Consider the following 23,406-nt stretch of genomic DNA (forward strand, 5'->3'; position numbering starts at 1 on the left):
TGGGGAGGGGGTCAGGGTGACTGGTTTAAGAAGTTGAATTTCAGATCAGCTGCATTCTTCTGCCGGTCCTCTCTGACCCCACACCATCAGCTTACATAAGTAATTACTTGTCTACAATTAAGCTGTAAATAATGCAATCACTCCATTCTTGTCCCGTCACTCCAGTCCCAACCACAACAAATAGTGCTAATCACATACTTATTCAAGTGTGTAATTATTCACAGTTAAACTTCTGTCACTTTCACCCTGTTTGGAAACAGCAGAACACAACCTGTAATTAGCAAATGTGGCTCCAGGCACTTTTGCTTGGGAGCTCGCCAGGGATTCGGCACCTAGGCGCTCCTTTGATCTGGGAGCTGGCAAGACGCCTCACCCTGAGGCCAGAGTGCTATCAGCACTCTGCAAGTCACTGAGATCAATGAATATGTCAAAGGCATCTATCCCAAATCACATATTACTTCCCTCTCTCACTGTGGTTTCTGCCTTTAGTATATATTTCATAGACTTCCCTTTTCTTTTTGAACCCTTTGACTTCAGTTTAAAGGGTTACCACTAAGGTCTGCAAGCCCCTGTGTTTTCAACTCGGGTTAAAAAAATGAAAGTCCCAGAAGTCCCTCTTGATGGTCCCTGCTCTTTCTTAACTGTGCGGTTTCCTTGAACACAAGGGCAACGAAGGAGGGATGACCTTTGCTACCTCACCTGGACCACGAGGAGGAGGAAGCCAGAGCTTCAGCCAATCCCTGTGAGTACCACTTTTCTCCAGACCTCAGCTAAACCACCCAGTGGGCGGGCACTTGGTTTTCAGGGAGACTAGGTAAACCTCAAATGTTTCAGAACAAATCCATTATATTTTATTAGGGGACAAGAAGCTCAGACCCTTCCCAGGGAGTGGTAATAGTGTCCTCGTAGGTGGAAAACATCAGTTGGTAGCTGGCTTCCTTCCCTATAAGGTCATTGTATGCTTGACATATGAGGTAGTGCTCTGCATGAAAGTATGACTATACTGGGCCCACAGAAAGCAAGAGTGAGGCATTAAGACATAGTAGGTGCATCCATTAATTCGACTTTTGTTTGCATGTTATATTAAGAGTGATCATTTGCTTGTTTGAGGAAAGATTATCCAACCTTCTTTAAGACTCCAATGGCAAGTACCCAATGAAAACAAGTTTAGCTGTTAAACCATACCTAGCCTGGTTTAATGTCTTCCTTTCCTGATATAGCCAATGAAGACAGAGGTTTTTCACTTCAACCAGAATGAGTGCTCTTCACAGAAGAAGGGTAATCACAACTGCAGTAAGTCCTTTGTATAGAAACACTAGTTAGGCCTTCGGTTCTATTCGTAACAAAGCTAGTTTTAAAAACACTATTTAGAGATTTCAAAGGGAAGAAAGCTTCCCAGGTGAGCTTTCCAGGTGGCACTAGTGGTAAAGAACCCAACTGCCAATGCAGGAGACACAAAGAGACAACCAGTTTGATCCCTGGGTTGGGAAGATCCCCTGGAAGAGGGCATGGCAATCCACTCCAGCATTTTTGCCTGGAAAATCCCATGGACAGAGGAGCCTAGTGGGGTGCAGTCCATGCAGTCGCAAGAAATTGGACACGACTGAAGCGACTTAGCATGCAGAGGGAAGAATGGCCCTGCAAGCTTCTCTGTCGCAGAAACTTGTCCTCAGAAGCAAGAGCTCCTGAGAGGGAAAGATGACGTGAGAGCACTGTGAGGCTGCTGTGCTGGCCAGCTAACTTCACCAAATGAGCCAAATTAGCCCTGGCGAAGAGCACCGTGACAGATGCGGGAGCCAGATTGCCATGAGGTTTTTATTTTATAATTTGTTTTAAAGATGAAATGCGATGACTGCGTCTATGTGAGCAAAGCGGAACAGTACCAAGTCGTTATCTAGTGATTTTGATTAATACAGACTGACAAGCAATCTGGAGGATTAGTTTAAAAACAAACCCAGAAAGACTTATTTTCTCAAACAGTAGTGGTCTTTAACAGAGCTTCACTGATAGTCACACTGATGATTTTAAAAGCCCCATTTCGTTTAGCCCATGTGGACACAAACAAGACTCGTGTGACTATTTTTGTTGACTAATATTTAGAAGATCTTAATATGCAGCCCACTCACATAGCAACAGGATGACAGCATCAGCACTGGTGGCTGGGAAGATGAGAGCGAAGATGGCTCACCTCCACTGCCCTGGTCACCCTCCCAGGAGGCTGAAAAACCTTTTACACACTCATTTCCTTCCTGACTCCAGGGTACCATTATGACATTTAGTTATGAGTCTCTGCTTTCATATATATATATATGCATGTGTGTGCATTTCTGCCTGTGTGTGTGTGTAACTCAGCAGAGAACTAGAACCAAAATAGTCACGAGCAACCTCCAACTATAACGCATCAGAAATCAATCCACTTCCTTCTGTGCCTACTATCATCACCTGACTCTAGGCCACTGCCATCTCTCTCTCACCCAATCTCTATAACTGGTATCTTCATTTGGCCTGGTAGCCCTCTGTCTAGAACATGCCTGCCATAATAGGGACACTGATTTTAAAACATAAATCTGTTCATGTCCCACTCCGATTAAAACTCTCCAGTGCTCTCCCTCTGCACTTAGACTACTCCTGACCATGAGCTATGACGCCCTACTCATCCTCTCCTGTCTGGTTCTCCATCTTCATTTGATACCCCTCTCCCTGGCCAGCCCCACTAGCCTTTAAGCTGTATGTGTAGGCCCAGAGTCATGCACAACTTGTACCTCCCATTGGATTGCTCTTCTAGACTCTCCTAAAATAAAGATGGGATGTCCCCCAGCCCCTTCAGCCTCAGCCCTGTGTTAGATTCCTTTATAACAGATCATGACTTGCCATTAGTCTATCTGTTTGCTCATAATGTATTGGTCTCCACTAGAACATAAGCTCTGTGGGGCAGAGTCTATTACTATCTCATTCACTACTGGCTCTCCAAGGCCTGCTCCCAAACTGTTGATCAAATAAATGAACATATATAATTTAATTGATCTAAAGACCAAAGCATAGCATGTGAACTGCCTTTTGAGAGTTCATTAAAGTAATTGCAAGTAAACAGAAATAGTAAGTAACACTTCCCACACCCCTGCATTTTATATTAAAAATTTTCAAACATACAGGTTAGAAAATTTTCTAGTGAACACTCTTCAGATTCTACCATTAACATTTCCTTGTGCTCAATTTATCACATATCTAATGGTCTATCCATTGCTCTACCTACATGTCTATCCATCTGATTTTTTCTACCTTTCAAAGGCAATTGCAGACAGCAATATACTTCCTCCTAAACACTTCAGAATATTATTAAGTAAAATTCAATATTTATTTTAAGTTTTTATTTTGATATAAAGTTTATATATCATGAAATGTATGACGCAAGAGTATTTTTACTAATTTTTAACAAACACGTGGATGGAGCTGGAGACTGTCATACGGAATGAATAAGTCAAAAGGAGAAAAACAAATATCACATGTTAGCACATATATGTGGACTCTAGGAAAATGGTACAGATTATTGGTATCGTTGCATATATCAGTTATTTATCTCTTATCACTGCTGAGTATTACTTCATCATGTGAATATACTATACTTAGTTTATTCATTTTCCTGTTGATAGACACCCTGGTTATTTCCATTTGGAGGTTATCATGGATAAAGACTTCCATAAACACTCCTGTAAAAATATTTTTGTGAAATAGTTTTCATTTCTCTTGGGTGAATACCTAGAAGTGGAATCATGGGTTATAGGTATTGTTAGGTTATAGAACGTATGTTTCATGTTACAAAAAAGTTACAGAACTTCCACCAAAATGACTCACAATTTTCCCACAAAGAATACCTGAGTTCCTTTATAAGCTTGCCAACACTTGCTGTCACCAGTCCTATCCATTTTAGTCATATTCATGGATGATTTGAGGCATCTCATTCTGGCTTTAATTTGCATTTTCCTGATGACTCATGCTGTTGAGTACCTTTTAATGGGTGTATTGACAATTTGCATGTCTTCTTTTGTAAAATTTTCAAAACTTTATTTTTAATTGAGTTGTTGGTATCTTTATTATTGAGATATATCACTTCTTTATATTCCCTGGATATGGCATTCTCTGTCAGATATGTTTTCCAAACATTTTCTTCTAGTCTGTGGCTTACCTTTTATTTTCTTAAATAAGTTTTTTTTTGTTTTTGTTTTGCAGAAAAGACGTTTTTAATTCAGAGGTAGGCAAATAGACCAGTTTTTTTATGGTATTGTTTTCTGTGACCTGAGAAATCTTTCTCTATACCCAATTCATGTAGATACCCACCTATGTTATCCTTTAAAAGATCTTACCTTTACAAATGCTCCATCTCGAAGTAATTTTTGTGTACAATATAAGGTATAATGGGAGTTCATAGTTTTTGTTTTCCTTATGGACATCCGTTTGTTCTAGCAACATTTGCTAAAAAGACTTTTCCTTCCCAATTGACTTGCTTTGGCATTGTTGTCAAAAATCAAATGACTAGCTAAGTGTGGTTTGTTCCTGGGCTTTCTATTCTGTTTTAATATCCATATGTTGATCTCGATGTCAGTGCTACTCTTGATTATGTAGCTTTGTAGTAAGTCTTGAAATCAGACTATTTGTGTCCCATGTTGTTATTTTGATTATTCTGGGTCATTTGTTGTTCCATATAATTTTTAAACCAACTTGTCAATTTCTACAAAATGTCTGTGGTAGTTTTGATTGGGATTATATGGCATTGTGGGTAGCACTTCTCTGATGAAATTTTAAGACCCTTGCAAACCATCCCCTTGAACCACCCTCTCTTGCACTTTGGAGGGTCTTGTCAGTTCTCCATTAAAGGTTGTTTGGATCAAGACATTGTGTCAGATGTTGTTTCCTCTGCTACAAAACCCAGTATTTTAAAGTGAATTTAGGAGCTTTTTATTCCTAATCTTATTAAGTTCACACACATCAAAAAAACTCCTTTAGTGAGGAATTGTTTTCTCCAAATTACATGTGAGATTCCTGAGGCCCAAAGAGTTCATATATTTTGTCCAAGGTCAGACAGCTAGCAAGGGAAGATTTGAATCCAGATGCCTCTTCCTCTGAAGCTTAAATGTTCCAGGAGACTGAGTTTTATTACCCTTTATTGCCTATTATCATATGGGAGTCTGAGGGAGTGGTGGTTTGTATCAGCTGGAATCCAAATACTGACTGAATGGAAGACAGACAAGGTCATTTTGTTATGGTGAAGAAGCAGAAGCCCTCAGGAAAGAGTCTGTGTGGCTTTGTCTTGGGATGGTCGTGTCAGAGGATACTATTAAGGGCTGGGAAAGTAGAGTAAGCAGGACCTGGAGGAGACTGAAGGCAGATAGCCTTTCTCCCAAATTGGCGAGGGGAGGCCCAGACTAGAGGTGACCATTTAAAAACAGCCTGTTCTAATGCCTTTAGCTGCCTGGGAATATTTATATCTTGAGAAACTCACATGTGATGGACTTGGCAATAGCTGCAGGGCACTGGTTCCTCCTCCACCCCTCTGATGTGCTCAGGGCAACAGAGAGAACACAGAGATTCACAAATGAGCTTTCTTTGTAGGGCACTGGCTGCTTTGAAATTCTTCATTAAATCTTTTTCACAAATAAATTGCCCAGTGTCCATGGGGAATATTTCCATCTTTTAATCATATGCAGTTTGAATTGACTCAAGAGTTTCAGTGTGCAGGGGCTGGTGTGGAGGGCCTTAGCAAGGGGGAGAGCGGGGGACCTTGGAAAGCTCAACCCAGCCTGTGCAATCTCTTTTGAATGTAAGTAACAAAAGGAGGCCCCAAAGGGAGCATCTGGGGGGAGCTTAAATCCTGTGCTGTGTTTAGCACCTATCGCGACTATGGATTTTTGAAACAATGAAAGTTAATTATGTACCTAATCTATTGGTTTGATATGGGTTCCAGAAGTGAAGTCTTATGGTTTGACTTTCCTCTCATAGGCTGGTGAGCCATTCTAGATTAATAGTTTAAATAAAATGTCAAGTATCTGATTGCCATGGAAACATTAATGCAAAGTGGACCCTGTAGCACTTCGTGCTGTAGAATTACAATGATATGAATTACCTTAGTCTTGAGACACCTTCTGAAATGGCCAGAACTGAATCCCTGAAAAATGAGTCATTCGTGCACAAAGCAAAAAATAGTGTGAAATGCTCCCACTCCGTCATGTCACCAGGCACATAGTTATACATTGGACCAATGTCAGTTTCTTTCAAAGAACAGGCATGGGTAAGGCCGGCAGACTTTACTGTGGTGTGGTCCTCACTTCTTGTGGAGGGATCAGTGAGGAGAGGGTGCCAGCTCTGGTGGTCCTCAGTCCTGGGGAGGGGGAGTGTCTAAGGGGTGCCAGTGACCAGGCAGAGGTCAACAAGCTCAAGAACTTGCAGCAGGCATGTTGGGGCTTGCTCCAGGACCTCTCCCTGGAACACATGTTCCGACTGCCTCCCCAGCCTGATTATCAGAGCACTGCTGATTATGTTATGCAAATGATGGAAGATGGATTTCACATTTCCCCCAGCCAGGCTTTGCACAGCTTTGCATTTATTATCCCCCTTTAAAAATACAGAGTCCTCAGAGAGGGGAACGACTCATTTTTATTTGTTCACCAGCAGAGTTGGCGCAGACCTGTCAAGCAATCATCCTGGGCTGTGATCTGCAAAGCTGCCCTTTGTTGTTCGATACCCCCACTCCCCAGATTGTTTACAAGACACACACAGACATCTGCACGCCTCAACACAAGTTATTTCCTGATTCGGCAAAACTTGTCAGCCTGGGTGATGAAAATGTTACAGTATTTGCTGACAAGCCATCAGATAAACCCTGAGTTATGTCCCCAGCACCTAGTCCTCATTCCCATGGCAGAGAGGGAAACACTTTAGCAGGTCCTGGTTCCAGATGATTGTGCAATCAACCATCTGCCCTTTAGCACTTCTGATACTGCTTTCCACTCATTGGTGTTGGTCCGTCACCAGGAAAACAGTGTCTACATTTCCCACCTTTAGGAAATAGAAGCACTAAACTTGTGTTTACTAAATTACCAATAAGATCTAGAAGCCCAGGTTGGGTCTCTTGATTTTAGATAAAGGTCTTTAGTCTTCACAGTGGAAATGTCTGAACCACATGTCCACCATGGTAAGAGTTTTCCTTCTGTTCTTCTTGTTGCTGTGAAAGCCTAGAAACCATAGCGTAGTTTTCTTTTATCCTCTCCTCCCTCCCACTCTCTCCCTCATTCTGCCCTGGGCTCCCCTCCCCCCCCACCCCCAGGGAGCAACTAATATAATTGTGTAAGATGAGCAACTGGAAACGAATGGGGCCGAGATCAGCTGACATATCCAGTTCCTTCAGAAGAATCTGTATGATCATTTCCCCTGATTTACAAGACACAGCCCAGCAACAGTATGAGCTCATCAAAGTGGGGACAAATGGCCTCTTGTCACAACTTGGTAAAAGCTCTACAGATCTTTGTCAAGTGGGAATAAAACTCTACAGCTCTAGAAAGGTTTATTAAATCAGAGATTTATAACCTACCTTTGCAAATAGCTACTCGCCACCTACCTCTGGTGAATTATGACTCATTTCAGATGTCTGAAACTGATACATGAGAGCATACATATCATAGATGTGCATGTATAGATGTGCATCCATGATGTGTGTGTGTGTGCTTTGAACAATCATTGGTGACAATTGTACTGAGTGTCTGTGAATGTGTAAAACACTAGAACTTGGAGATTCATCTACATTGATAGTTGATGATCACAGCAATGAACATTGGCTGAGCCCTCTGATGAGCCAGGGTATTTATAAATATCTTTTACTGTTACATAAACTTGGTAAGTAGAGAGAGCTCTGTTTTTCAAATGGGAAAACCAGGACAGACTGTTTATTTGACTGTTCAGGTTGTAATGTGATGCAGCCAGGATACAAATAAAGGCTTGTGCTAACCCATAGTCCATGCTATACACATTGATAAGAAGCCTTGTAGCTTTCAGTGGAAGCAAACCGAATGTAAGATGTCTTAAAACATAATGGGAATGTATTTTCTCACATATCTGTAAAAGTCAGAGGTTGGTTTCAGTGGAAGCTTGCTCTGGCAGTTTAAATGATATCACCAAAGGCATAATTTCTTGCAGTCAGTTCACTCTTGTCCTTCATAAAGGGGATTCTGTTGGGCACAGCAGCTCTGTCTCTTTACCAAAATACCTTCCCATTGGTTCTGGATGAAACATCTTCGACATTCCAGTCAGAAAAGAAAGACTGCTTCTTAACTCTTAGAGAAGAGACACACTCCTTTCCCTTAGAATTCCAACAAATATCCTCAATTAAATCAAATTAAATTAAATACTGATAGGATTACTTCTCCATCCTTGAACCAATCACTCGGCCAGGGAAAAGACTCAGTCAGGACCCACATCTGGTAATGTGGGTGGATCAATTCCACTTAATCACCTGGCTAAGAATAGAGAGGAAAGAAAATTCTGTTCAAAATAATAACCAACAACTTTCCTGCTTATACTCCCAATAAGGAATATGTAGTAGAAATAATGAAGCAAACACACACACACACACACACACACACACACACACACATATGCAATGGCTTTAAGAGCACACACAAAGCAACACAACACTGTGTGACACATTCAAACAGGGATGGTAAACAAGACCTGAGAAAGACAACCTAAGGAGTTGTCAGATAAGAAATAAACAAGGGCAGAGTCCCAGAACAGAAAGTTTGATCAGTTTGGTTTTTTTTTTTTTAATTGTTGCTGTTGGTTTGTCTATTTTTTTTTTAAGTAGGAAATAGCCAAGAGTTGGAAAAGAAAAGGCAAAGTGTAAAAGTGGAGAAATCCATCATCTGGAACCATGTGTACATTCTTCTGCATATTATAGCTGAAACAAATTATTTTGGCGATGCTAAGTGATAGATAGCAAAAGTGAACGACCTAGGCTCTCTAGTAATATCAGATATCAAACTGCTGCAAATGTTTGAGCTGGAAATTAGCAGGGCAAAAATGCCACTTAATGTTTTTTATTTGATTCTGTATCCCATATGTTAGGAGAGGGATTAACGTAAGAAGATAAATAGAAGGAAGGCAAGCCAGTGTCCATGAGATGTGAGGTCATTGTCTCAAAAATCACGTGTGAAGCATGCACTAGATGATGTGTCAGGCACAAAGCTGGGAGACAGGACAAAGCTGGATTAGGGACTGTTCTCAAGGAGCTCACAGTCTTACACTGCAGGTAATGAGATATCAATCACAATCCAGCATGGTAGGTAGAATATGGAGAAAAGAGAGAACCATCACGGTGCACAAGAACAACTGACTCAACCTAGAGAAATATGAGGAGTCCACAGCTGAATTCTGGAGAAGGAAATGGCAACCCACTCCAGTGTTCTTGCCTGGAGAACCCTATGGATGGAGGAGCCTTGTAGGCAGCAGTCCACGGGGTTGCAAAGAGTCGGACACGACTGAAGCGACTTAGCACAGTACACACTTGAGTTGATTCTAATAAGAGGCAACAACAGACTAAATTAGCAGGTGGATTTGGAAGTTCAATAATGTGTCCTAGCTAAGCTATGTTGTAGGGAAGGCAACCTGAGTTAAAATTTAAAAAAAAAAAAAAGGAGAAGAAAGGAAAGAGGAAGAGGATTGAAAAGAAGGAAGGAGAAAGGAAGGAAATAAGGGAAAGTGGGGAGGGGACAAGGAAGGACAGAAAGAGGAAGTGAAGGAAATACAGTGTTTTCTTTTCTGATTGCACTTGGTTGTCCTGTGGTTTAATTGTTCAAGACTTTTCTTTTTCTGTTTTTAAATTTTTCAGCAGGCCTGGCCTTAAAATGTCACCAACAGTAGCAGAAAGTGGGGAGGAATGAGCTAACGTTTCTAATTAAAGCTAGCAAGAGAATGCAGTTGGTTTGGGGTATAGCTGTAAGAGAATTAATTTGCAGACGTTTCATATCTTTCCACCCTGATCCGTGCTCGATGGTAATTTCTGATATAATTTGTGGTATTACCTAGAGAAAAGGGACACTTTTCAAAAACTGAAACATCAATTTGGCACTAGGGAAGGAAGGCACAGATCAATTAATGATATTGTTTTTCCACTAATTGATACTCTGTCAAGACACTAATGTATGCATATTAGACAGAGAAAGGGAGGATGACAAGCTATTGTTTTGACCTTGTTAAAAGAAAGCATTATAAAAAACAATTTCAGATGTCAGTAGCTTCAACTGAGAATTTTTGTCTGCTTGTGATTGAGAAATGTCACTGTGTCAGAAATTCTGGAAAGTGGATTAGAGGTGAGGAGTAGAGAGCCAGCATCAATTTTGCCTGAACCTGAAATGTGTCGTTCCCTAGCTCTGGAGTTTCTTATGTTTCTACAAATATTCCTTCACTATAAGATATTTGTAAGAGGCACATATACTGTGTTTCTAGCCTGCTGAACTTGTCACTCATTAATATAGCATTAAAGCAGTGCCAGTTATACCGTTTCATCTTGCATTTCGTGGTTGGCATTGCAAACTTTCTGTTGACTTCCTCTGCAACTCATTTTTGTTCAATTATTCATTGAGATAGGCTCCCCTGAAATTCAGGAGAAATTAAATGTTATATCCACATTCATATGAAATTAATTAATCATGATTAATGTTCCTACAATGAATACAAAAGGAATTAATCATGATTAGCAACATATTGAAATGTGCAGCTCGGAGTCTGAAGTTTCCCCTGCTTAGTATGTTTCATAGAAGCCTCGAAAGGGTTGTCCGTAGGTTTCTGCTGCTTTGTCTTTTTGTCTGTTGTTTTAGCTATTCTAAGTTATTGACTAAGGCTTGGGGACAATGTGGTAATAAATAAAATGGATGGTGAGTATTTTCCTCCTGGGATTCAGGAGTAACTAACTCTTTTATAAGGATGAGAATCATAAGCCTTTAGACTGGGCACTGGCATACAATGGCTCACGAGTCGAGTCTGGTCCTGGGTCTTTGTCATTTATATAATGTCTATGTCTATGTCTATTATAGCAGAGTAGAATAGTTGTAACAGAGACAATGGACTCTCCACAAAGCTGAAAATATTTATTCTCTTGTCCTTTAAGGAAAAAAAAAAGTGAACTCTTGCTTTAGTTGGGCAAAAAGGAATAGATAATTTTTTCACTTATTTATTTATTTTTTTATTTCAGCTATTCAAGGGTGAGGACACTTAACTAATTCTAATTGAAACTTCCCTGAAGACAGTGACTAAATTTGCCTTCCATGCCAACGAAACATACTGGGCAATGGAGTGCTTAGTGCATAACAGACACTTACTATGCTGTGGTTAAGTGAATGAATGAATGAATGCCTTATCCCACAGATCGTGGCAAGGACTTCATCCTAATTTAAAGCCTAATTTTTGTACCTATGAAAAAGGGAGACATCTTTTTGTGTTTTTTTATTTATAACATGTATTAAGATTAAATGCAATTATATAAGATGCTATGCAGTTCAACAGCACTTCCTGTTGCATTTCGGTTGTAACTGAAATTTCATTAGTACTAAACCCATGTAGTAGTAAACCCATTTTAGTAGTAAACCCATGTAGTGCTAACCATACGTGGTTTGTAAATATTAAGTCATTCAGTTCTCATGCAACCCTTGGCTATAGAGTTTTAGACCAGAAATAAGTGAGTACAGAAATGGAAAGACACTCCATCAAGGTCACCCTAAGGACTATGTGGCAGAACTCCAATTTGGACCTTTCTAGTATAGCTTGGAGAAGGCAATGGCACCCCACTCCAGTACTCTTGCCTTGAAAATTCCATGGACGGAGGAGCCTGGTAGGCTGCAGTCCATGAGATCACTGAGAGTTGGACACAACTGAGTGACTTCACTTTCACTTTTCACTTTTCACTTTCATGCATTGGAGAAGGAAATGGTAACCCACTCCAGTGTTCTTGTCTGGAGAATCCCAGGGACGGGGGAGTGTGGTGGGCTGCCCTCTCTGGGGTCACACAGAGTTGGACACGACTGAAGCGACTTAGCAGCAGCAGCAGTGTAGCTTCAGAATCTAGCTTTTCTCCACTGTATGATGCCACCCAGGATTTCGTGTAAGAAGATGCCTTATTGTGTAATGACTGAGGCCTCTGCTTTGGGTAATGAAGCAGATCTTTGATCCCATCTGGTTTCCTTTGTCTTTTCTCATTGGCAAGGGCTCTACTGAGGATGATATATGAGTGCGTGGTGCCCCAAATCTCCAAAGGTACATGTGGATGCCACAGCTCTTTTTCTTACCACAGGCAAATCTGGTCAAGAGCAATGCTCTGGAAAATGTTTAATCCTTCAGGAAGTTTATTATATCCTATTAATTCTGATGTGAAGATTTCAAAATTAGGTAGAATTTTAGATGTTCATTCAACTTATTTATTTGATTCAATCAAAATTAGCTTGAAAGGTTAAATTAAATGAAGAAAACACAGAAATATAGAATTCCATCTGTCAGCCAATTCTTGACTGCAAGTACTGGAAGGCAACAAAATTAAGTAGGGAAAAAATTTCCTGGAAGGATAATAGGTGGCTCACAGACTTGATCTCTGTGAAAAACAGGCAAAACAAATGGAACTAAGGGTGTCTGAGAATCAGTTTGTGTAGTCGCTCAGTAGTGTCCAACTCTTTGCAACCCTTTGTACTGTAGCCCGTCAGGCTGCTTTGTTCATGGGGTTTTTCAGGCAAGAATACTGGAGTGGGTTGTCATTTCTTCTTCGGGGGATCTTCCCGAACCAGGGATTGAACCTGAGTCTCCTGCATCTTCTGCATTGGCAGGTGGACTTGTTACTCACTAAGCCATCAGAAAATGATCTAATTTAGGAATATCATAACTGATCTGGGTAGGAAGCACCACTCAGGCTCCTTGCCACCTTCCAATACCCTGATGGACTCATAGGAATGTTGCTGCCATTTGTGGTAAATATTTTATCTATTGTCCATGTGTTTTTGATTCACTGTCTCAAGATTTAAAGACCTAAAGGGGTAGAAGGTGCATATCTTAGCCGCCAGAGGTGAGGAAGTTGACTAAGTTCCACTGGGGATGCCTCAAAAATCAGAGGAGTGCTCAGATGCTGAGTAGCCAGCACACAAAACTATTTATATTTCTACACATGTACGTATTCATGTGGGTTCCCCAGGTGGTACTAGTGGTAGAGAACCCACCTGCCAATGCTGGAGACATAAGAGAGGCAGATTCGATCCCTGGGAAGATCCCCTCGCATAGGAAGTAGCAACCACTCCAGTATTCTTGCCTGGAAAATTCCATGGACAAAGGAGCCTGGTGGTCTACAGTCTATGGGGCTGCAAAGAGCTGGACACAACTGAGCAACTGAGCACATATATTCATATAGGTATTTCCAACAACATCCCACCCTTACCAGCTAATGCTCTATATTTTTCTTATTAATAAGAGAATAAGTTTTAAAAGAATATTCCTTTCTCTGGTTCGCTTGTATACCTACAATGTTTGTAGGTATACAAATGTTTGTATTGTTTTTTTTTTTTTTTTCTGCTCATCATGGTTGCAGTTTCAACAAGTATTTTTCAGTTGATGTGACAACAAGTCAGAGGTTTGGGATAAACTTTAAGCCTTTTTTTAAACTGAGAAAGTATGTTAACTTTACATAGATTAATTATCATGACTCAATGGGAATCAGCAAGTTTGCCCTAAAATGTTCTTCATATTCAGAGAAAAGTCCGGAATTCATCAGCTTATTTTACAGAGAGCAAACATTTATTCAATATCAAATATCTAAGGGCAAGGAACTAAAGAAGGAAACTCATGGATATGCTAGAACTCTAATTCAAACTCTTGCTAAAGAATTAAAAAGCTGCTTTTCAAATTTGTATCTGATTTGATTTTTTTGTATTTCTAATTGGATTATATATCATTATTTCTTCTTTCATTTATTCAACAAAAATTCACTGAGCTTCTGCTAAATGCCAAGTAATGTGCAGCCAGAGCAACTGCTAATGGCTACATCTGGAAGCAAAAAGGCCTGCTCTTTCAGGAATTAGAATCTATGTAACTTTCATAGAGTCTCATCTACCAAGATTTTTATCCTGTTTCTTGAATGACTACAATGGAAGGGTTTTTTTTTAATTAAAAAAAAACTTCCTTCAGAAAATGTATTTATTTCAATTAAACAGTTCAGAAGTGTGGTAGACTGTCACAGTAAGACCTCAAATAAATCACGCTGTTTGCAATGTTTCTTGTTACTCCTCCCATCAAGTGTGTGTGCATGCTCAGTCCTGGGGACTCTTTGCAACCCCACGGACTGTGGCCCACCAGGCACCTCTGTCCATGGAATTCTCCAGGCAAGAATACTGGAGTGGGTAGTCTTTTTCTTCTCTAAGGGATCTTCCCGACCCAGGTGTTGAACCCTGGTCTTCTGTACTGCAGGTAGCTTCTTTACAATCTGAGCCACTAGGGAAGCCCCTAAATCTGGGCCAGATAGGTGATTTTCATTGACCTGAAAATAGCAGAAAACTTGATGTGCAAACTCTAGAGCCCAGATCTTGGCAAGCCTACTGCTTATTTCACTATCTTAGAGCCCTAAGGGGGTTACCAGGTGGTTCAGTGGTAAAGAATCCACCTGCCAATGCAGGACACTTGAGTCCAATCCCTGAGTTGGGAAGATTCCCTGGAGGAGGAAATGGCAACCCATTCTAGTACTCTTGTCTGGAAAATGACATGGGCAGCGGAGCCTGGCAGACTACACCCCAAGGGTTACAAAGAGTCAGACATGACTGAGCACATGCACACACACACACACACACACACACACAGAAACAAGCACGTGCGCACACACACACACACACACACAGAAACAAGCACGTGCACACACACACACACACACACACACACACACAGAGCCCTGAGACTCTCCCAGGCTGTGAAAAAATTTAATTTAGTCCACTGGAAAAGGAGAGTTCAGTTGGAGGACAAGGAAGGAGCCCCAGCCAGTAGCCAGCCTGGTGAAGTAGGACACCTTGGACCTTCCAGCCCCAGTCGAGTGGCCAGATGACCATTGCCACGTGATTGATCCCCAGTGATAAGGGGCAGCAGAAAAATTGCCCACTGAACCCTCAGAATTGTGAAAATAATGAAATAGGGTTGCTTTCAGTTACTAAGTATACAATGGTTTGTTAAACAGTAATAGAAAACTGGAACTGAAAGTATTTAAATACCTATTACCACTACATTTACCAGTTTTGGATTCAGATTCTCTGACCAGATTTGATTTCTTTGTATTTACCTATAATTGGCCATTTCCCCAAGTTGGGTAGAATTTCCTTACCTGATGAAATGTGATATTTCCAATGAAGATGATACTGGAAATTCTTCAGTGTTCTCTTTGTATTTACCACTTTTTCTTGGAAAATAATAATGGATTTTTACATAGCCTCTTATAGATGTTTAGAGAAAACATTACACGCATTTTCCCTAATTATCTAGAATCATAATTCCAGGGTAGGAGGGAGACAGACAGAAATGAAATTGGACAAAACCTTAGGAATGCATTATTATTCATTTCAAATATTACTTGGAAAGAACACTTCTGAATTTGGGCCAGGCCCTGTTCTAACATCATGAGAGCTGCTTATGTATTTTGTGTTTACACCTTGCCCATAAGTCACGAATACCCATAAAGAATAAAAGCTAAAAAGATTTGTTAACAAAGAAGGATTTTTAAGACCTGCTAAATGATTTGTGTAACAACCACGCACTTAAAAATACAAAAGAAAAAAAATTTGAATACAAAAACACACAAAAACCAAAAACACTTTTCTACATTCCCCCCACTCCCACCCCAAGTAAATATATGTGCTTAGGCTCAGGAAATCCCAGTAACTGTATCTCTGCTCCGAGACAGCCAAACAAAGCTGGTTTCTGGGTGAGCAGCTCCAGTCCTTTCCTACCTGAGTCTGTGCCAGAAATGAATCTGTGCATCCAGGAGCAGTTGGTAGAGGGGTGTGAGCATCAGAAAGCGTCAGAATTACTCTTTTTCCAAACTGGAGCAAAGGCTCTTTTGTTTCCTGTAGGTAAAACATTGGAGGCTTCTTTTCTGGGCTGCTGTTTATGTCCTTGTTCGTTCTGAAGAAGCGCCACTGTTGCCTTTCACCCTGCCTTGGAAAGGAGAGGAGGACACCTACACAAACCTGAGCCCTTATGTCAGTGAGATACACGTGGAGTGCGTTCCTTCCTGTCCTTTGCGTGGGGGAAGCCCAAAATAGCAATCTCCCCTTGTGCTTTCGTCTGACAGGTAAAAGCCTATTAAACGGTGCCTCCAATTGTCTCATGGAAATTAGACTCATTTTTCTAAAATGGAAAAGATCCACCCAATCTTGCCTTATTACACAGCAAATTGATAGGCAGATTGAGATCACACATTTTCTTTTTCAGCAAGGTGAAAATTCAAGGTTCACCACATGTTCAGCTAGTGGTTATTGGAACTCTGCAGGACAATTAAAATAATTTGAAAAATTACCTTATGAAAAGAGAACATTCCATTTTAAGCGTGATCTTTTAGAATTCGAATTGTTGACTTGAATTGCATCTCAGAATTTAATACCTCCAGCCCCAAGGTAAATACTGTTAAGCAAGCTTGAACTAAGCTTAGCAGAGTTTAACATGCTCAGTTATAATATTTGTTTAAGAAGAATTATTTCTAGCTCTTCTTACAGATATGTATTCGCTACAACTCTTTAGAGCTTTGCTTCTCAGATGCAATCCCTATGCCTGAATAAAATGTTCATTACTGCATCTGGGAGGGAATGTGTGTGCTTTTGCCTTTACTATCAGGATAACTGGGCAAATATTTTGTCTCCATAATCTCTGTAAATCACATTCAATAGGTAAGATGAGTTCATCTTTCAAAGTTCAGTGTAAGTACGTATGATAAACCACAGCTTGCTGAATCCATCCAAATATCTGGAAGTGTTGTAGTTGGAGATGTGCAGTTACCACCTTCAGTCCCTAAAGAATTGTTTCATTAAATTATACTTTGATGTGTTGCTATCTCCCCACAGTAGACATGGGTCTCACAGAAATGTCTATTGCAAGGATGCTGTCGAGCTTATTGTTTTCTGCTCTTTAGAGAAATGACTCCCTGGTCTTAGCATCCAGCAGAGTTCTACCCTCTGTAGTGATTAGTATTTGTTGAACAGTGACTGTGTAACTGCAAAGTGTCCCATTTTATGATGACTAGTCTACACCCAATTTTGTGATACACTCATGTGCAGCCTTTGTAAATACATTCCAGCAAAGTTCCCAGCTTATTTTTATATCTCCATCCTTATTATACTATTTTTTTACCCCTGCTTTTAAATTGCACCATTTTATTATTAAATATAATAAAATTTATAACAATAATAACAACTTCCATTTATTGTGTGTTTACTATCTGCAAGGATAAGAGTTCAATATCTGCAAGGTTAAGAGCTCAATACGTAGCACTAATTTAATTCTTACAAAATACTACTGATAATTATCTCCCTTTTTATATATAAGGAGACAAAAGGTCAGCACATTTTAGTATTTCCCTAGCTGTTAGGGAGGAACTGAGTTTTTGTTTTTTTTTAAGGTAGGCTCTCAATAGTAAGAACAAACATTCTAGGAGGGCGGAGTCTAGGTACCAAACACTTCAGTAAATGCCTTCTATGGGTTATCTTAATTAAAACTAGGAAAACCCTATGTCATAGCTGCTATAATAAGTGTCATTGTAAGTCCTGTGCGTTTGCTAAGTCACTTCAGTTGTGTCCGACTCTTTGCGACCCCACAGACTGTAGCCCACCAGGCTCCTCTGTCCATGGGATTCTCCAGGCAAGAATACTGGAGTGGGTTGCCATGCCCTCCTCCAGGGGAACTTCCCAACCCAGGGATTGAACCCGTTTCTCTTATATCTCCTGTGTTGGCAGGCGGATTCTTTACCACTCGTGCCACCTGGGAAGTCCTGTTGTCAGTCCTAGTTATTAATAATGATTATTACTATCTTCATTATAATGATGAGGAACTGATTCAGAGAAAGGTCCAGTGACTTTCCAATCTGCCAGGTTAGTGTGGAGCTGGGATGTGAACCCAGTTGGTTTAACTCCAGGAGAATAAATATGACATCATCTTGCTGGTATTTTATCTATCCTTGTGAATCACTTAAAAGTATCCTGGAAGAAGTGAGGGATATTCACATCTAAGAACCTACATATATACATTTGCACACACACATCTGTTGTTTCCATCTTTCCTGTGTGGAAATGATCTTGCTCAGTGCTAAGGTATAAAGAAAATTCTCTAAATAACAAAGTAGGTAATTCTGTCTGCGGTCTGGGAAAAAGGCTAGATGACTCTTAAAAAGTCCTTTCTGCCCCAATTCAACTGGGTTAAATGCTCCTTGAGGGCAGAGACGATGCAAATACACACAGAGCAGTAATAAGCCTAAACTGCTCTTCCTCGATTTGTTAGTGCCCCTTGGCTTTTCATGAGTCCCAAAGCTGGACAACTTTCATGTTCCTGGTGTGCCTCTTCATTAACCAAGAATGACTTAATTTCTCTTGTAATGAACTCTGCTCTGCTTTCAGACCACACCCATTGATGTTTCAGTCCTGTGATGTCTGCCTATTGAGAGCTCTGATTTTGGGTTCTGAACTTTCACCCTGTGGATGAAGCTTTTGTCCCAAGAATGCACTGGGTCACCTGGCTCCTGTGGACCTGTTAGAGAACCATGTTATGTAGGAGTCTCTGCTTGCAGATCTGGGCCAGGTCAAGAGAGTGATGAAGGTTAATAAAATCTGAATGAATTAGTACTTCTGACTGCAAGTATTACCCAACCAGATTAAGACCAAAATGGACTATAGAATAAATTCATCAAAATCATGGAACACTCAAATAAATCTGAGATCCAAAATCTCAAACCTTTCATCTCAGAGGTCTTCTGCCTTCCTTTCAAACTGAACCAGATACTCAGCAAACCTCAGTGGACCAGAGTCACATATCAAAAGAGGGAAAGGGTGTTTTGATTTGGGTGTCTTTGTTTACTAGCTTGTATGAGAATTAAAATGGAAGTTAACATATCAAGTGAATAGCAGTACTTTTAGGATGCAGGTACTGGGCTAGAATAGAAATGGATTCTTTCAGTCAATCAGTCAGTTCAGCCGTTCAGTTGTGTCTGACTGTTTGCGACCCCATGGACTGCAGTACACCAGGCTTCCCTGTCCATCACCAACTCCCAAAGCTTACTCAAACTCATGTCCATCAAGTCGGTGATGCCATGCAACCATCTCATCCTCTGTCCTCCCCTTCTCCTTCCAACTTCAATCTTTCCCAGAATCAGGGTCTTTTCCAATGAGTCAGCTCTTCACATCAGGTGGCCGAAGTATTGGACTTTCAGCTTCAGCATCAGTCCTTCCAATGAATAACCAGGACTAATTTCCTTTAGAATGGATTGACTGGTTGGATCTCCTTGCAGTTCAAGGGACTCTCAAGAGTCTTCTCCAACAACCACAGTTCAAAAGCATCAATTCTTTGGCGCTCAGCTTTCTTTATAGTTCAACTCTCACATCCATACATGACTACTCAAAAAACCATACCTTTGACGAGATGGACCTTTGTTGGCAAAGTAATATCTCTACTTTTTAATATGCTAAGTTACAGACACCAAGGGAACATTTCATGTGAAGATGGGCTCGATAAAGGACAGAAATGGTATGGACCTAACAGAAGCAGAAGATATTAAGAAGAGGTGGCAAGAATACACAGAACTGTACAAAAAAGATCTTCATGACCCAGATAACCATGATGGTGTGATCACTCACCTAGAGCCAGACATCCTGAAATGTGAAATCAAGTGGGCCTTAGAAAGCATCACTACAAACAAAGCTAGTGGAGGTAATGGAATTCCAGTTGAGGTATTTCAAATCCTGAAAGATGATGCTGTGAAAGTGCTGCACTCAATATGCCAGCACATTTGGAAAACTCAGCAGTGGCCACAGGACTGGAAAAGGTCAGTTTTCATTCCAATCCCAAAGAAAGGCAATGCCAAAAATGCTCAAACTACCGCACAATTGCACTCATCTCACACGCTAGTAAAGTAATGCTCAAAATTCTCCAAGCCAGGCTTCAGCAATACGTGAACCGTGAACTTCCAGATGTTCAAGCTGTTTTTAGAAAAGACAGAGGAACCAGAGACCAAATTGCCAAATCTGCTGGATCATCGAAAAAGCAAGAGAGTTCCAGAAAAACATCTATTTCTGCTTTATTGACTATGCCAAAGCCTTTGACTGTGTGGGTCACAATAAACTGGAAAATTCTGAAAGACATGGGAATACCAGACCACCTGACCTGCCTCTTGAGAAATTAGTTTGCAGGTCAGGAAGCAAGAGTTAGAACTGAACATGGAACAACAGACTGGTTCCAAATAGGAAAAGGAGTACGTCAAGGCTGTATACTGTCACCCTGCTTATTTAACTTACATGCAGAGTATATCATGAGAAACGCTGGGCTGGAAGAAGCATAAGGTGGAATCAAGATTGCTGGGAGAAATATCAATAACCTCAGATATGCAGATGACACCACCCTTATGGCAGAAAGTGAAGAGGAACTAAAAAGCCTCTTGATAAAAGTGAAAGAGGAGAGTGAAAAAGTTGGCTTAAAGCTCAACATTCAGAAAACTAAGATCATGGAAACTGATACCATCAGTTCATGGCAAATAGATGGAGAAACAGTGGAAACAGTGTCAGACTTTATTTTTCTGGGCTCCAAAATAACTGCAAATGGTGATTGCAGCCATGAAATTAAAAGACGCTTACTCCTTGGAAGGAGAGTTATGACCAACCTAGATAGCATATTCAAAAGCAGAGACATTACTTTGCCAACAAAGGTCCATCTAGTCAAGGCTATGGTTTTTCCAGTGGTCATGTATGGATGTGAGAGTTGGACTGTGAAGAAGGCTGAGCGCCAAAGAATTGATGCTTTTGAACTGTGGTGTTGGAGAAAACTCTTGAGAGTCCCTTGGACTGCAAGGAGATCCAACCAGTCCATTCTGAAGGAGATCAGCCCTGGGATTTCTTTGGAAGGAATGATGCTAAAGCTGAAACGCCAGTACTTTGGCCACCTCATGCGAAGAGTTGACTCATTGGAAAAGACTCTGATGCTGGGAGGGATTGGGGGCAGGAGGATAAGGGGACGACAGAGGATGAGATGGCTGGATGGCACCACTGACTCGATGGACATAGTCTGAGTGAACTCCGGGAGTTGGTGATGAACAGGGAGGCCTGGCGTGCTGTGATTCACGGGGTCGCAAAGAGTCGGACACGACTGAGTGACTGAACTGAACTGAACTGGTCATAACTTTTCTTCCAAGGAGCAAGCATCTTTTAATTTCATGGCTGCAGTCACCATCTGCAGTGATTTTGCAGCCCCCCAAAATAAAGTCTGACACTGTTTCCACTGTTTCCCCATCTATTTGCCATGAACTGATGGGACCAGATGCCATAATCTTAGTTTTCTGAATGTTGAGCTTTAAGCCAACTTTTTCTCTCTCCTCTTTCACTTTCATCAAGAGGCTTTTGAGTTCCTCTTCACTTTCTGCCATAAGGGTGGTGTCATCTGCATATCTGAGGTTATTGATATTTCTCCCAGCAATCTTGATTCCAGCTTGTGCTTCTTCCAGTCTGGCATCTCATGATGTACTCTGCATATAAGTTAAATAAGCAGGGTGACGATATGCAGCCTTGACATACTTCTTTCCTGATTTGGAACCATGGAACCATGTTGTTTCATGTCCAGTTCTGTTGCTTTTTGACCTGTATACAGATTTCTCAGAAGGCAGGTTGGGTGGTCTGGTATTCCCATCTCTTGAAGAATTTTCCACAGTTTGTTGTGATCCACACAGTTGAAGGCTTTGGCATAGTCAATAAAGAAGAAGTAGATGTTTTTCTGGAAGTCTCTCACTTTTTCAATGATCCAACAGGTGTTGGCAATTTTATCTCTGGTTCCTCTGCCTTTTCTAAATCCAGCTTGAACATCTAGAAGTTCACAGTTCATGTACTGTTGAAGCCTGGCCTGGAGAATTTTGAGCATTACTTTACTAGCGTGTGAGATGAGTGCAATTGTGCAGTAGTTTGAGCACTCTTTGGCATTGCCTTTCTTTGGTATTGGAATGAAAACTGACCTTTTCCAGTCCTGTGGCCACTGCTGAGTTTTCCAAATTTGCTGGCATGTTGAGTGCAACACTTTCACAGCATCATCTTTCAGGATTTGAAATAGCTCAACTGGAATTCCATCACTTCCACTAGCTTTGTTCATAGTGATGCTTCCTAAGGCCCACTTGACTTTGCATTCCCGGATGTCTGGCTCAAGGTAAGTGATCACACAATTGTGATTATCTGGGTCATGAAGATCTTTTTTGCATAGTTCTGTGTATTCTTGCCACCTCTTCTTAATATCTTCTGCTTCTGTTAGGTCCATACCATTTCTGTCCTTTATTGTGCCTATCTTTACATGAAATATTCCCCTGGTATCTCTAATTTTCCTGAAGAGATCTCTAGTCTTTCCCATTCTATTGTTTTCCTCTATTTCTTTGCATTGATCATTGGGGAAGGCTTTCTTATCTCTCCTTGCTATTCTTTGGAACTCTGTATTCAGATGGGTATATCTTCCTTTTTCTCCTTTGGTTTTAGCTTCTCTTCTTTTCTCAGCTATTTGTAAGGCCTCCTCAGACAATCTTTTTGCCTTTTTGCATTTCTTTTTTTGGGGATGATCTTGATCACTGCCTCCTATATGTCACGAACCTCTGTCCATAGTTCTTTAGGTATCTGTCTATCAGATCTAACCCCTTGAATCTATTTGTCACTTCCACTGTATAATCGTAAGGGATTTGATTTAGGTCATACCTGATTGGTATAGTGTTTTCCCTACTCTCTTCAATGTAAGTCTGAATTCGGCAATAAGGAGTTTATGATCTGAGCCACAGTCAGCTCCCTGTCTTGTTTTTGCTACTGTATAGAACTTATCCATCTTTGGCTGCAAAGAATATAATCAATCTGATTTCAATATTGACCATCTGGTGATGTCCATGTGTAGAGTCTTCTCTTATATTGTTGGAAGAGGGTGTTTGCTATAACCAGTGCATTCTCTTGGCAAAACTCTATTAACCTTTGCTCTATTTCATTCTGTACTCCAACGACAAATTTGCCTGTTACTCCAGGTGTTTCTTGACTTCATACTTTTACATTCCAGTTCCCTATAATGAAAAGGACATCTTTTTTGGGTGTTAATTCTAGAAGGTCTTGTAGGTCTTCATAGAACCATTCAACTTTAACTTCTTCAGCA

The 23,406-nt window shown here is 40.7% G+C and overlaps 1 long non-coding RNA gene across 1 annotated transcript; it reads left to right on the plus strand.

Annotated features, from left to right (window-relative positions):
• Nucleotides 1-420: 420 nt before the first annotated feature.
• On the plus strand, nt 421-16,308 carry LOC129634041 (uncharacterized). The gene is made up of 3 exons (XR_008705386.1): nt 421-557; nt 666-742; nt 16,125-16,308. It is a non-coding gene; the product is annotated as an uncharacterized LOC129634041 (long non-coding RNA).
• The last annotated feature ends 7,098 nt before the right edge of the window (nt 16,309-23,406 follow it).

This window comes from Bubalus kerabau, chromosome 19, assembly GCF_029407905.1.
Source record: "Bubalus kerabau isolate K-KA32 ecotype Philippines breed swamp buffalo chromosome 19, PCC_UOA_SB_1v2, whole genome shotgun sequence".
NCBI lineage: Eukaryota > Metazoa > Chordata > Mammalia > Artiodactyla > Bovidae > Bubalus > Bubalus kerabau.